Source organism: Monodon monoceros, unplaced genomic scaffold (genome assembly GCF_005190385.1).
Source record: "Monodon monoceros isolate NGI ecotype Baffin Bay Population unplaced genomic scaffold, NGI_Narwhal_1 Super_Scaffold_8, whole genome shotgun sequence".
In the NCBI taxonomy this organism is placed as follows: Eukaryota; Metazoa; Chordata; class Mammalia; order Artiodactyla; family Monodontidae; genus Monodon; species Monodon monoceros.
The window spans coordinates 5,184,794-5,198,603 of NW_021703785.1; the positions used below are offsets into that span (position 1 = coordinate 5,184,794).

Below are 13,810 nucleotides of genomic sequence, written 5' to 3' on the forward strand. Positions count from 1 at the left end.
CTTCGCTGTTGTCCCTCTTTCAAACAAAGAGACGTGGATAGATGAGTCAAATGATTCGCTACGAAGTCCGCAAACCCAGAGTGAGATGCCTCGTTCCCAGTACGTGCCATGTTGTGCTGAAACCCATGAGTTTGTGAGCTTTAGGAAGATGACTCAGCATTTTATTAAACACATCCTTTGGGGGTTTGTACACAGCTCTTCTGGGGAAAAGAAAATCTTTAGCCCTAAAAGGTAAAAATGATTGTTAACTTGGATCTACCTACACTCTCTGCCCTCCAAAAAAACTCTTCGAGGAGGAGGCAGCTGGTGGTGATAGGCCTGGTGCTCAGGGAAAGGGTGGGAGAGGAGAGGCGAGAGGGCCTGGCCTGGGTCGAATGAGCTAATGAAACATGATGAAACAGTCACAAGATGGTTTGCTCTGAGATTGACAAGATAAGGCCCGCTTGTCCACCTTCTCTGGAGCCCTGAGTGTGAGTAATGAATATACATGTGGAGCAGTCCCATCATCGGGGGCGGGTTTTGCGTTTGGACACTGCAGTGCTGTTTTCCTCCTGGGCGTCATTGTTTGGGAGAAGCAAGGCCAACGGCCCAGATGCTCCCAGCCACCCGCAGAATCCTGTCAAGGGTCATAATTTGTGAGGGAAGGCAAAGGTTTGCAAAAGAATTGGAAACAGCTTTGAGGAGAGACTTGAATAAAGGACTCTGTTGGTGGTATGATTCCAGAAGATGGATGGTCATGTGGTACCTTGAGGAAAGCTGAGGCCCTTGGCCTTCAGAGGTCCAGGCATTGGGCAGCCCACTGCTACTTACTTTTACTACTAGGTTTATTGACATACGACAGTGTTGGCCAGAATTAGATTTATTAAAATCTCTGGGGCTTCCCTGGTGGCACAGTGGTTGAGAATCTGCCTGCTAATGCAGGGCACACAGGTTCGAGCCCTGGTCTGGGAGGATCCCACATGCTGCGGAGCAACTAGGCCCATGAGCCAGAACTACTGAGCCTGCAGGTCTGGAGCCTGTGCTCCGCAACAAGAGAGGCCGCGATAGTGAGAGGCCCGCGAACCGCGATGAAGAGTGGCCCCCGCTCGCCGCAACTAGAGAAAGCCCTCGCACAGAAACGAAGACCCGACACAGCCAAAAATACATAATAATAAAAATTAATTACTAAAAAGCTCCTACCCCCAACATCTTCTTTAAAAAAGAAATCTCTGCATACAGCCCATTCGGTTGCATGTGGATTTTTAAATCAATAATTTATTCTCTTCAAAAATACCTATTTTATTTTCCTATTTTTTTCTTGTCTCCATTTAGGTATTTTTTAAACCATTAAGTTTGTTATTAAGACCTTGATGTCCCTCGCCCACTATTTTTATTAAAATAAGTTTCCTTTAGTTTGTGTTTTCATTTTTTTTTTAGTAGAAGAACCAGTCATATAAAATGTTGAGATAAATTTGTAAAACTGGAACAAGTGAGAATTTTGCTAGGTTCTTTGGAATTTAGTTAGCTGCTGCTCCTTCTCCTTTTGAAATAAAATAATCATTTTCTGATATAAAGAAATGCATTTTTAATTGCAAAATGTAGAGTTTCATGGCGTATAATTTTAATTCTCTACACGTCAGTCTGAACCAACCACTGTTCTTGCTTATTGCAACTTTAAGCCTGGGAATGTTTATTTCTTCTACAGTTATTTAAAAATAATTCTGTAAAATGTTCCTATAAAAGGTTGAGTCATACGATTGAAACATACTTAAATTGTCAGAAAATGCCAAAGCATAGAATATTCATTATTATTTGTAAGAATAGGAAATTGATGTAATAGGGTAAAAATTTTGAAGACAGATTCTTATTGATACACTAGCCTAGTCATTTACACTCTCCAAGCTTGACATTCTATATCATAAATAGATATCTTGTTTTTGGCACATAATAGATAGAAGCTGAAAATATGCAGCTGAAACAAAAGAGAAAGTTAAAAACTTAATTTATCTTCTATCCCTGTAGAAGTTTCTGGAAAAAAAAATCAATGATTTTAGTAAAGCATAAATCTGACCTTCAATTATTATACAGAACAAAATATACCACACATTTGCGTAAGCTGCTTTTTTACTAGCAAACTAGCACCAACTGTTTATAAAAGAGCCAGGAGCCCAGAAATAAACCAGAGTGCTTCTGAACACACAAAAGTGCTGTCATAAAGTCAGGGACCTTTAAACTCACTCACTCAATCCTAAAAGAATCCCTTATAATATTTAAAGAAAACATGGTCACAATTTATACATAAAAAGCTACTATAGATAAATAAAAAAGGTAGGAAGGAACAACTACAGATAGGTCATGCAATAAGAAAAACAAATTGCTAAGAAATACAGAGGAAAAAACCAATTTCAGTAGTAATCAAAGAACTACAAATTCAAATAAAAGACATACTTTTTAAAATTGAAGTATACTTGATTTACTATATTGTGTTAGTTTGCTATGTACAGCAAAGTGATTCAGTTATATACATATGTATATATAAGTATATACGTATATATATGTTCTTTTTCAGATTCTTTTCCATTATAGGTTATTACAAGATATTGAATATAGTTCCCTGTTCCAGTAAATCTTTGCTGTTTCTCTATTTTATTATATATAGTAGTGTGTATCTGTTAATCCCATACTCCTAATACTATTTTACTTGTTAAATAAGCCAACATTTATTTTTAATGATAATGTTCAGGGTGTACAGGGTAAGGTGAAGTCGGCTTGCTTGTATACTGGTGATGGACATGCTAAGCTGTACAGCAATTCTAAAAAGTAATGTGGGAGGTATTTGTTAAGTTCTGTAAGAAAAGTTATTCACTTTAACAAAGTAACTCCCCTTCTAGAACTCCATTTTAAAGAAACAATTCAAGCTGTGGACAGAATTTATACACAAAGACATTTCTTCCAGCACTATTTATAATAGCTAAGAATGGAAGCAAATAAATTCAAAAATAGGTTCAGATTTATGGAAATTAAAATACAACCATAACTGAAAATTATGCCTGCAACTTTAATGAAAAAAAAGTTCTCAAAAATTATTAATATCCTCGGAAAACACTCATAGAAGAACACTTAGTGAAGAATGAATAATGCAAAATATTATGTACAAAAATTATCCCAATTGTGTAAAACGGTATAATACAGATTACAGTATTATTTGTGTAAATAATGCCTGCATATTTACATACAAACACACAAATCTGTATTTGCATGTTCATGTTTAACTATATAGAAAACTATTTTAAAGAGATTCCAGTGGTAGCAGTATCATCTCTGACTAGTTTGCATATCACATCTTCCATTCTACTTTCCTATTTTTCCAAATTTCTCAGAGCCCATATTATTATTATATAATCAGCATTATACATTATACTCAGAAAAATGACTCATCAAGCATAATTATTTTTAAATGCCGCTCGGAGCCTAGTTGCTTACCTTATGGATCATTATTTCGCAGATGGTGATCCGGTTTCCTGCTGCATAACTGATCAGAATTAGCTGATGAGGAAGAGAGGAGGGAGGGTGCATGAGTTTACTAGTAGTGATGCTTCTCACCAAGCCCTCACCCCCACGTGGGACCAGTATCAGTCCTCCCATTAGTAAGGGGAAGGGGGATCCTTAACAGACCCTCAGAGAACCAGACATGGGGAATGGAAGCAATAAGCCTAGAAAATGTTTAGAATGGCTTATCTCTGCATATCTAAGTTGGGCCTATAACATGGCGGTGGAGCCCTGGAGTCAGGCAGGCTGGTTTCAAACCCCAGTTTCACCACCTGGGGACTGGGTGACCTAGTAAGATATTTAAATCATCTGATGCTCAGTTCCAACTCAAAAAGAAATGGGGTGGAAACAGTACCTGTCCCATAGGGTTGTTGTGAGCATTGAATAAGCTAATTCACAGAAGGAGTAGAACAGTGCCTGACAATGAGCCATGCGGTTGTTAAGACTGTTATCATTTTCTAAATGATGCTCTCAAAGGCAAGGTTTCTCCAAGTGTGATTCTCCTGACTGCTTGGACCAGAATCAGGAGGGAAACTTGCGACAGATGCATATTCAACTCTACTGAATAAGAATTTCTGGAATGGGTCCCAAGAATATATATTTTTGACAAGCTCCCAGGTTGCTCCTATGTGCACTAAACTTTAAAACACACTGTACCAAAAGTATTATTGTGTTATAATTCTCTATAACCATTCTTAAGTCATCAAGAAAAAGTTAAACAATGTTGAGTAATTCTACTTAAGTAGCTGAGAGGTACTACATACCCATGTAAATTGAAGTCCTGACAAGAATGAATAAATAAAAGTTTATTTCTAAGTTTATTTTATTTCAAAGTGAAAAGCTTTTGTTATCAGGAGAATTCATTTATGTGGAACACTTCATTCCTTGAAGATGTTAGCTAAAGTATGTGTTATTATATTAATGTCTGTTTGTATAGAAGATATGATTTTACCCATTGTATCATAAAACATAAGATTATATTTGCTTCAATATAGAGTTGAAAGTGCCCAGATTTTCTATACTATGGAGAGATTATGTCTATTCATAATCAAGTATCTGTGTGCCTCTAAATAAAAGGGTTGTAGTTAAGAGTTACGTGCTCAAATGGAGAAGAAATGCAGTGTCTAATTGTAGATTTTTTTCTTTGAAGTCTTTCTTATTTACTATCTGACCCTTACAAATACAAAGATTTTTTTTAAATTAGTGTTAGGAACATCCACTCTTATAACAGTGATAGCATCATATTTCATCTCCGTATGTTTTCAAGTTGCATTCCGACTCATAAAGCCCAATACTCTCTGACCAGCTCCAGTGGCAGGTTCTCTTGAACATGTCCACATGGGCTAAATGCAAATCCTGGCATCATCTGGGCAATCAGGATGGAAATTCATCAAACCCACTCCACACATAATTCAGATATAAGGGAAGGAAATCCTACACATCAAAATGCAGACTTATCTTACATGTACCATAATTGCAATTAGAGCAAATTTCTACTCAAAATCCAAGCATTCATAACTTTAAAAAGTTCCTCTGTAAAATAGCTTTACTTCAGTAAGCACTACCAAGAGTAATTTCCCTGTCAATTTTAAATTTCAGAATTTTTTTCACTCTAAATGCATATTAGCAAATTAATCTAATTTATAGACTACACCTCACTTAGGAAGATGATTTTTGTCTAGGTTTTCCTGAAATAAATGAGGATTTCGGGTGACACTGACCTCTTTAATTATACTGAAGAGACAACCATTTATTTTAAGTGCATGCCATTCAGAGTTATTTTTAGTTCATGCTAGATATCAAAATACGCATTTAAAAAGTTGAAGAAACTTATGCTTGTTTAATTGGGGGAGGATAAAGGAGTATGCTCAGGAAGCTTTTAAGATTATGGCTACCAGCAAAAGTTATTCATGTCAGCATCCAAAAATGCCATAAATTTCCAAAGAACAGACCTCTGTTCTCCTAGACAGTCATTTAGCAACCATTATGATAGACTTTAACACATTGAAGGTCAAGATGATTGAGACATTTTAGGGGTATACTACTGTGCTCCCAAATAAAACACTCAACTGCAACTAGCCAAAGCCATCATAACGCTGAAAATAATACTACCATAGTTTAGCCTCCATTGGAATCTCTTGAAAACTCATTACCATCTGTCTTGTCAAAATCATGTTAGAAAGCTGAACTTAAGTGTGACATTGTAGTGAAGCAGGTATAGTTTGGAAGAATGTGATTTAACAGCAGATGGGTTGCCCTCAACGGGATCAACAGGAACAACCATAGGGGGTTCATGTGGAATCATGGATGCCCTGGAGGACAGCAAGTGACTAAATGACCCCAAATGGTAGTTGCCATTTGTCTTGGGTTTGGTTTTCAGAAATGTATCCATCTATGAAATGGCAACATTTGCCCTCTTATTACAACATTCCAAAAGCTAAATATATAAATACATGCAATGCAAAAAAACTAGCAGTCCTCTTTTAAAACTTTGACAGTTTTCTATTAGGTAGTTCATTTAAAAAAGGCTATATTTGTTTAAAATGCACTATCTTGCCATTGAGTGTTTTCTTTCCAGTTCTTATGAAAACAAGTATTCTAATCAAACCAAAATTCCTAAACTAAAAAAAAAAATTATTTCCAGCCAATGATATTGTGCTTAACCAATGTTCTCCTCCCTCTTAAAAAAATTAAAAGGAGGATTTCTCTGTAAATTGAACAGAATCAACTTTCCAATGTAGGAAAGACAAAAGTAAGCCTCCTAATTCAATTCTTTCATTCGTGTGATCATATCTTCCCCTCTCCCCAGGAAAGACTCTCAATCCAAATATGACTTCATGTTTTATGTCCCCCCCAACTCAAGTTCATATGTAGAAATCCTAATCCCCAAGGGATGGTGTTAGGAGGTGGAGCCTTTAGGAGGTGTTTGGGTCATGAATGGGATTACGGCCTTGTTTAGACACCCCAGAGAGCTCCCAGATTCTTCCACAATGTGAGGACACAGCAAAAGGACAGCCATCAGGGAAACAGACCTTATCTGCTGCAGCCCTGATCTTGGATTTCCCAACCTCCAGAACTGTGAACAATAAATTGTTCCTGTTTATAAGCTATCCAGTATATGGTATTCCTGGTATAGCAGTACAAACTGACAGTGGTTTTCTCCAGCTCTTAGACTTCCAGAGCTAACTACAGCTAAGAGGTTGGTTCCTACTTGCTCTCCCAGGAAGCCAACAAGCTGAACTCCAACCACCACTCTTAATAGCAGCTGCACAAGCCAATATCCCACTCACCCCGAGGCCATTTCCTTCTGTTCCAGCCTTGAAACTAAACCCCTTTCACACACCTCTGCATGCTTCTGCAGACTTTCATTGCTAAAGAGGAAGATGCAACTCAGACTCTTGAATTAGATTCTCCCCCCAAGCCATAGTATTACTTTACAAGTAAAGTCTAAGTAAGTGCATTGCTCCTTTATTCTAGTATAACTGCATTTCCTAGCTTTTAATAGTATAAATGCAGGTACTTTCTCTCTGAGTTCTTCCTTTTGGAGCTCCCTCACCAAACTTAAGAACCAAGTACACTTAGAAACAGTTTCAGAAAATCCCTTCCTGTCCAAATTCTTTGAATCATTTTCTGAAATGCAAACACTGAATACTATCCTAGGATTTTACTAGATAGCAAAAGGCCTGGGTTCTAGTTTATCCTAATCACCTTTTGTTCTCTGCGGGATGCTGAGCTGAGCTGTCATTTGACCTCACTAATCTCAGCTGTTTCATAATCTAATTCAACAAACACTTATCCAACGCCTGCTATCAACCAAGTACTTTGCCAGTTCGAGGAGGAGACCTATGCTGATTACCCTGAGCTGTCCCTTTCAAGTGCTCAAGAGTGTGGCTAATTTTTCTTTTTTTTAATTTTTAAATTTAATTTATTTTTTTATACAGCAGGTTCTTATTAGTCATCAATTTTATACACATTAGTGTATACATGTCAATCCCAAACACTTGAAATGTGGCTAGTGAGACTGAGGAACTGAAGTTCAAATTTCAATTTTCGTTAATTTAAATTAAAAAATGAATACTTCATTTATTGGAAAACTTTAAGTATGTTTGGAACAACTTGAGCAGGGGAATCTAATTTTCCATGGTTAATTTTATGAAATCTTAATACAGATAAGTTATTTCTAATGAAAATTTAGTGTCCAAGTTGGGATGTGCAGTAGGAGTGCATATTTTGAAAGCTAGTAAAAATAAGAGTGTAAAATACCAATTAATAATTTTTTATATTGCTATGTTGAAATGGTAACATTTTGGATGTATGGGTTAAATAGAACATAGTTTTAAAATTTTTCTCACTAGTTTCTTTTTTACATTTTTTTAATGTGGCTGCTATTGCTCAGATGTGGCTTACAGTATATTTTTATTGAACAGTAAACCTCTAGAACTCCAAAATAAACTATCCCATGTAACATGCCTGCCCTGCCTCTATCTAACTTTCTGTGTCCCGTGCAACCTGTCTACGTTTTTGTTTTTGTTTTTTTCTTTTGCGGTACGCGGGCCTCTCACCGCTGTGGCCTCCCCCGTTGCGGAGCACAGGCTCCGGACGCGCAGGCTCAGCGGCCATGGCTCATGGGCCCAGCCGCTCCGCGGCATGTGGGATCCTCCCGGACCGGGCCACGAACCCGCGTCCCCTGCATCGGCAGGTGGACTCTCAACCACTGCGCCACCAGGGAAGCCTTGTCTACGTTTTTTTTTCCAATAGAAAACCCAGCTGTCGTTTACTCTCAACCCTTTGTACCCTGGGTCTTCCCCCCAAATACCTTGTTGCAATAATTTGCTTGCTCTGCTGTTTCTTCCAATATGCTAAAATTCCACGAGGAAAGAAACAGGTTGGTTTGCTATTGCACCCTCATTGCCTCACATAGCACAATGTCACAGGGCAAGTGCTCACAAGAGGTGTATAAAACATTGTGTTCCTGAGAAGTATCTAAATTCAGCGCTCAAAGGTACTGAATTGTTGTTTTTAATATGACAATTCACCTTCAAGTAGAAGGACACCTGAATTACTTTAGAAAAACTTCCCAGTTTTTAAAAGAACCACAGGGCAGGAATTTTCTCATCAAAAACAAAAATGACAGTAAATGTAACTTAGTTTTTGATATTGCACACCAAAAATTTGAATTAAAATTGGCATGTCTCTAGAAGCATACAGACCATTTTCTCCACACATACACACAAAAATAGTAAGCAAATTAATTTCTCCCATTGCAACTTCTCCTTAAGATATAAAGGGGTAATATTCAACTCCTCGATAAAATCATACATTAGTAAAGAATTTGGAAATGGACACATCAGTTCAATCCTTTCTCTTTCCTCATTTATATGCTTTAACTTGTGCAAAAGGGACAGAGAATGACTTTCCTGGCATCTCTGACTATCATTTATGGCTGACAAAATACTAGTATGAGGATTGCTATTTGTGTTTTAATTAGATTGAATTCCCACTCATAATGTTATGTGTGTTTGCATATTATTGCTAAAGTGTAGAAATAGTAGACCAGGATTCTTTGAAATGTTATTTTTCAACCTTAACTCCCATTACTAAATAGCTTTTGCTTTCATTTGTCTTTTAATTTGATTATTATAACAGCAACATCATCATTTACAAAAGAATGAGCTCCATTCTCTCTCTGTGTATGCTCATATACTTATTAAGAACTTTATGGATTCTGACGGAGGAGTACCTGAAAAATAAACAGAGCTCACAGCTGTGTCAAGAAAAATACGATGTTACCACCAATGCATCTGCACCCAAAGTTAATAATTGATCAGATACCAAAAGTGTGAATCCCAGGGCTGGAAGCCAAAGCTAAATCTGCTTGCATTTCAATAAGCTTCTGCTTTCTCTCCCTAACTCTTTGCCAAAGAAACTTTACCAGGGAGTTCTCTACTCAAAATATCAATACCCCAGAGCTCTAAAAACAAAAGATCTATTGGATTTTATAGTTACTTTGACACTAAAAAATAATAATAAATAAAAAGAAGCACTGAACTAATGTGTAGAATGAATTGGTAGAAACAAAATAATATACACACATTAGAATACAACAAAAGAGAGTCACTTCCAGAAAAGTAAGAGCCTCTGAAAATCTGTTCCTCCATAAATGCAACGACAACGTTGGCAAAATGATGAAAATCAACTTTTTCAGAACTATGGAAATTATGCAAAGTCTTGCAACAAAAATAAACATTTATTTATTCAATGAAAACAGCTGAATATCGGTAAAAGTGAATTTTGGGGGTATTTTAACTTGCTCTTTTCCCATCCTTTACTCTCCAGCTGTGCAATAGCCTTGTAAACCAACAGCCTTTCATTCATGATAGCCATGAAAACCAGAAGCCTGACAGCCACTAGCAGGTGCAGAAAGAATTTGGAGTTACTCCCCCAAACCCCCTTTCCAGAGAATTGTCATTGTTTGACCTGTCTGGCAGTTCCATGGGAACCCTGACTTGCAGGGCTTCTTTCTCTTTATTTGAGAATCAAAATCAGCCCACTGCAGTCTCAGAAGATTTTTCAAAAACAATCACTGACAACTGTTTAATATTGTGGCTGCCTGAGGCAGTAATATAGTTGGGGCAAATGAAAAGAGAAGCTGACCAAGAAACTTACAGGAAAATACAGGGAATGAAATGTACATAGAGTTTTCAAAGACCTCTGACATATTCCTGGGTATCAAGGCCTCCATATACATGTGCAGTACTGTAGGGAGACTCAAGAAATACCTGAGAAAGCCTTAGTATATCACCTCTGGTGGACCTTGAGTCACTGCACAAAAAGAAAGTAAAAGCTATCAAAGCTGCCTCCTGGAGTGTTGAAGCTAGTCTCCAAGCATACATAGCCTGTAGACAAAAGGTGGGATAGCTGTTGGTTCAACGCTTTCAGGAAATCTCAGTCCAATCATTAGCTGACCACTAAGCTAACTGACCAGAGACCTCAGTGGTCATAAACAAAAAATGCAGACTTTACAAAATTAGTTCAGAAAAATTACTAAACAAACAAATAGCAAAAACAACAAACCCTGGGATATGGGATCTGATTTCCAGACATGACACATTGTTTTATCTAAAATGTCCAGTTTTCAACAACAGCAAAAAAATTATAAGACATGCAAAGAAACAGGAAAATATAGCCAACACACATTAAAAAAAAAAACAAAAACAGTCATTAGAAAACTTCCCTGAGGAAAACCAGACGTTGGGTTTCCTAGAAAAGTACTTTACGACAAAAATACTTTAAATCAGCTATTATACATATGACCAAAGAACTAAACAAAAACATGTCTAAAGAACTAAAGGGAAGTATGAGAATGATGTCTCACCAAATAAAGAATATGAATAAAAATATATAAATTATAAAAAGAAACTAAGTAGAAATTCTGGAGCTAAAAAAGGACAATAACTAAAATGAAAAATTCACAAGAGGGCTCAACAGCAGATTTGAGCTGGAAGAAGAATGAAGCAGCAAATTTTAAGATAGGTCATTTGAGATTATTCAGTTTAAGAGGAGAAAGAAAAAAATAATAATAATTTAAAAGACACGAACAGAGCCTCACAGACCTATGCAACACAATCAAACTATCAACAGATGGACAATGGGAGTGCTAGAAGAAGAGGAAAAAGAAACAAAGAGGAAAAAAGACTATTTGAATAAATAGGGGCTGAAAACGTCCAATATTTAATGAAAAACATTAATATACACATCCCAGAAGCTCAACAAACTCCAAGTAGAATAAGTTCAAAACCATCCATACCTAGACACATTCAAACAAACTGTTGAAGGACGAAGACCAAAAGAGAATCTTGAAAGCAGCAAGAGAGAAGTGACATATAACATATAAAGGATCTTCAATAAGATAAACATCTGGTTTCTCATCAGAAACCATGGAAGAGGCAGTGATAACATATTGAAAGTGATGAAAGAAAAACATTCTTCAACCAAGAATTCAGTTTCCAGCAAAAGTCTCTTCAAAAATGAAGGAAAACTAAGACATCCCCAGATAAACAAGCTAATAGAGTTCTTCACTAGCATACCTGCCCTACAAGAAATACTAAAGTGAGTCTTCTGGGCTCAAATAAAAAGACATTATACAGCAACTCAAAACCACATGAAGAATAAAGAGCATCAATAAGAGTAACTTATAACTAAGTATAAAAGACAATATAAATGTTTTTGTTGTTTGTAACTCTTCTATAGGATTAAAACAATTGCATAAAACAATAATTATAAAGCTACACCCATGGGTTTATAATGTATAAAGATGTCATTTGCATGACAATAATAGCACAGAGAATGGAAGAGATAACAGAGCTATGTAAAGGAAAGTTTTTGTATACTATCAAAATTAAATTGTTATTAATCTGAACTCAATTGCTATAAACTAAGATGTTAATTGTAATTCCCAGGAAACCACTAAGAAATAACTTTAAAAAATATAATAAAAGAACATGGGAATTAAAATACTACACAAGAAAATACGTATTTAACACAAAAGAAGGCAGTAATGGAGGGAGAGATGAACAAAATAGACACCAGACATCTTTAATATAGCAAAATAGCAGTGTTATGGGCTGAAATCTGTCCTCCTCAAAATTCATATGTTAAAGCCCTAACCACCAGTACCTCAGTGGTACTGTATTTGGAGACATGTCTTTAAAGAGTTGATTCAGTTAAATGAGACCATTAGGATGAGCCTTAATCCAATTTGACTGCTGTCTTTACAAAAAAGGAAATTTGGATACACAAAAGAGAAACCATGGATTTGCACACACAGAAAAAGACCATGTGAGGACACAGTGAGAAGGCAGCCACCTGCAAGCCAAGGTGAGAAGCCTCAGAAGACATCAAATCTGTTACCACCTTAACCTTGGACGTCTAGCTTCAAGAACTGAGAAAATTAATTTTTATTGTTTAAAATAAAATACCAGTCTGTGGTGCTTTTTTATGGCTTCCCTAGAGAACTGAAACAAGCAGATATTAATTCTACCTTATTAATAATTACACTAAATGCAAATGGATTAAACCCACCAATCAAAAGACAGTGATGGACAGAATGAATTGGGAAAAAAAATCTAACTATACGCTCTCTCCAAGTGACATGTGTTAGATTCAAAAACAAGTTGAAAGTAAAAGGATGGGAAAATATATACCATGTAAATAGTAACCAAAAGAGAGGTGGGGTGTTAGATCAGATGAAAAGCCTTAAAAAAAAAGTGGATACTAGAGACAAAAAAGAAGGAGTATGATAAAAGGATCAATCCATCAAGAAAAATTCTAAATATGCATGCAGTTAACAAAAACCCCAAATATATGAAGCAAAATTACAAAATTCAAGGGACAAGTAAACATTTCAACAACAATTCTTGGAGACTGCAACACCCTGCTTTCAATAATGGAGAGAAGAACTAGATAGAAGATACCAAGAATTACAAGATATGAACACTATAAACCAACTGGACCTAGAAAACTTCTATAGAACAGTCAATCCAATAACAGCAGAATATACATTCTTTTCAAGTACACATGGAACGTTTTCCATGGTGGACCATATGTTAGGCCATAAAACAAGTCTCAATAAATTTAAAAGAGCTGAAATCATATAAAGCAGAGTGGAATGAAATTAGAAATCAATATCAGAAGGAAAGTCGGGGAATTCACAAATATGTTAAAATCAAACTACACATTCCTAAATAATCAATGGGTTGAAGATGAAATCACAAGTGAAATTATAAAATACCTTTAGATGAATGAAAATGAAAATATAACATACCAAAATATATGAGTTGAACCAAAGCTTAGAAGGAAATTTATAGCTGTAAGTGCCTATATTCAAACAAAAGGAAAGGGCTTCCCTGGTGGCACAGTGGTTGCGATTCCGCCTGCCGATGCAGGGGACACGGGTTCGTGCCCCGGTCCGGGAAGATCCCACATGCCGTGGAACGGCTGGGCCCATGAGCCACGGCCGCTGAGCCTACGCGTCCGGAGCCTGTGCTCCACAACGGGAGAGGCCACAACAGTGAGAGGCCGGCATACCACAAAAAAAAAAAAAAAAAAGAAGGAAGATCTCAAGTAATTATCTTAGCCTTCCACTTTAAGAAACCTTAAGAAAAAGAATTGCAAGCCAAAGGAAGGAAATAATAATAATTGGAGCATAAATAAATGAAATAGAGAACAGAAAAAAATATTTAAAAAATCAATAAAACCAAAAGCTGGTTCTTTGAAAAGATCA

The 13,810-nt window shown here is 36.5% G+C and overlaps 1 long non-coding RNA gene across 1 annotated transcript in view; it reads right to left on the reverse strand.

Annotated features, from left to right (window-relative positions):
* Nucleotides 1-13,810, reverse strand: part of LOC114887978 — a 174,589-nt gene that overhangs the window by 64,174 nt on the left and 96,605 nt on the right. The window contains exon 2 of the long non-coding RNA XR_003791664.1: nt 3,463-3,525. This is a non-coding gene — a long non-coding RNA (uncharacterized LOC114887978). The remainder of the gene's footprint in view (nt 1-3,462; nt 3,526-13,810) is intronic.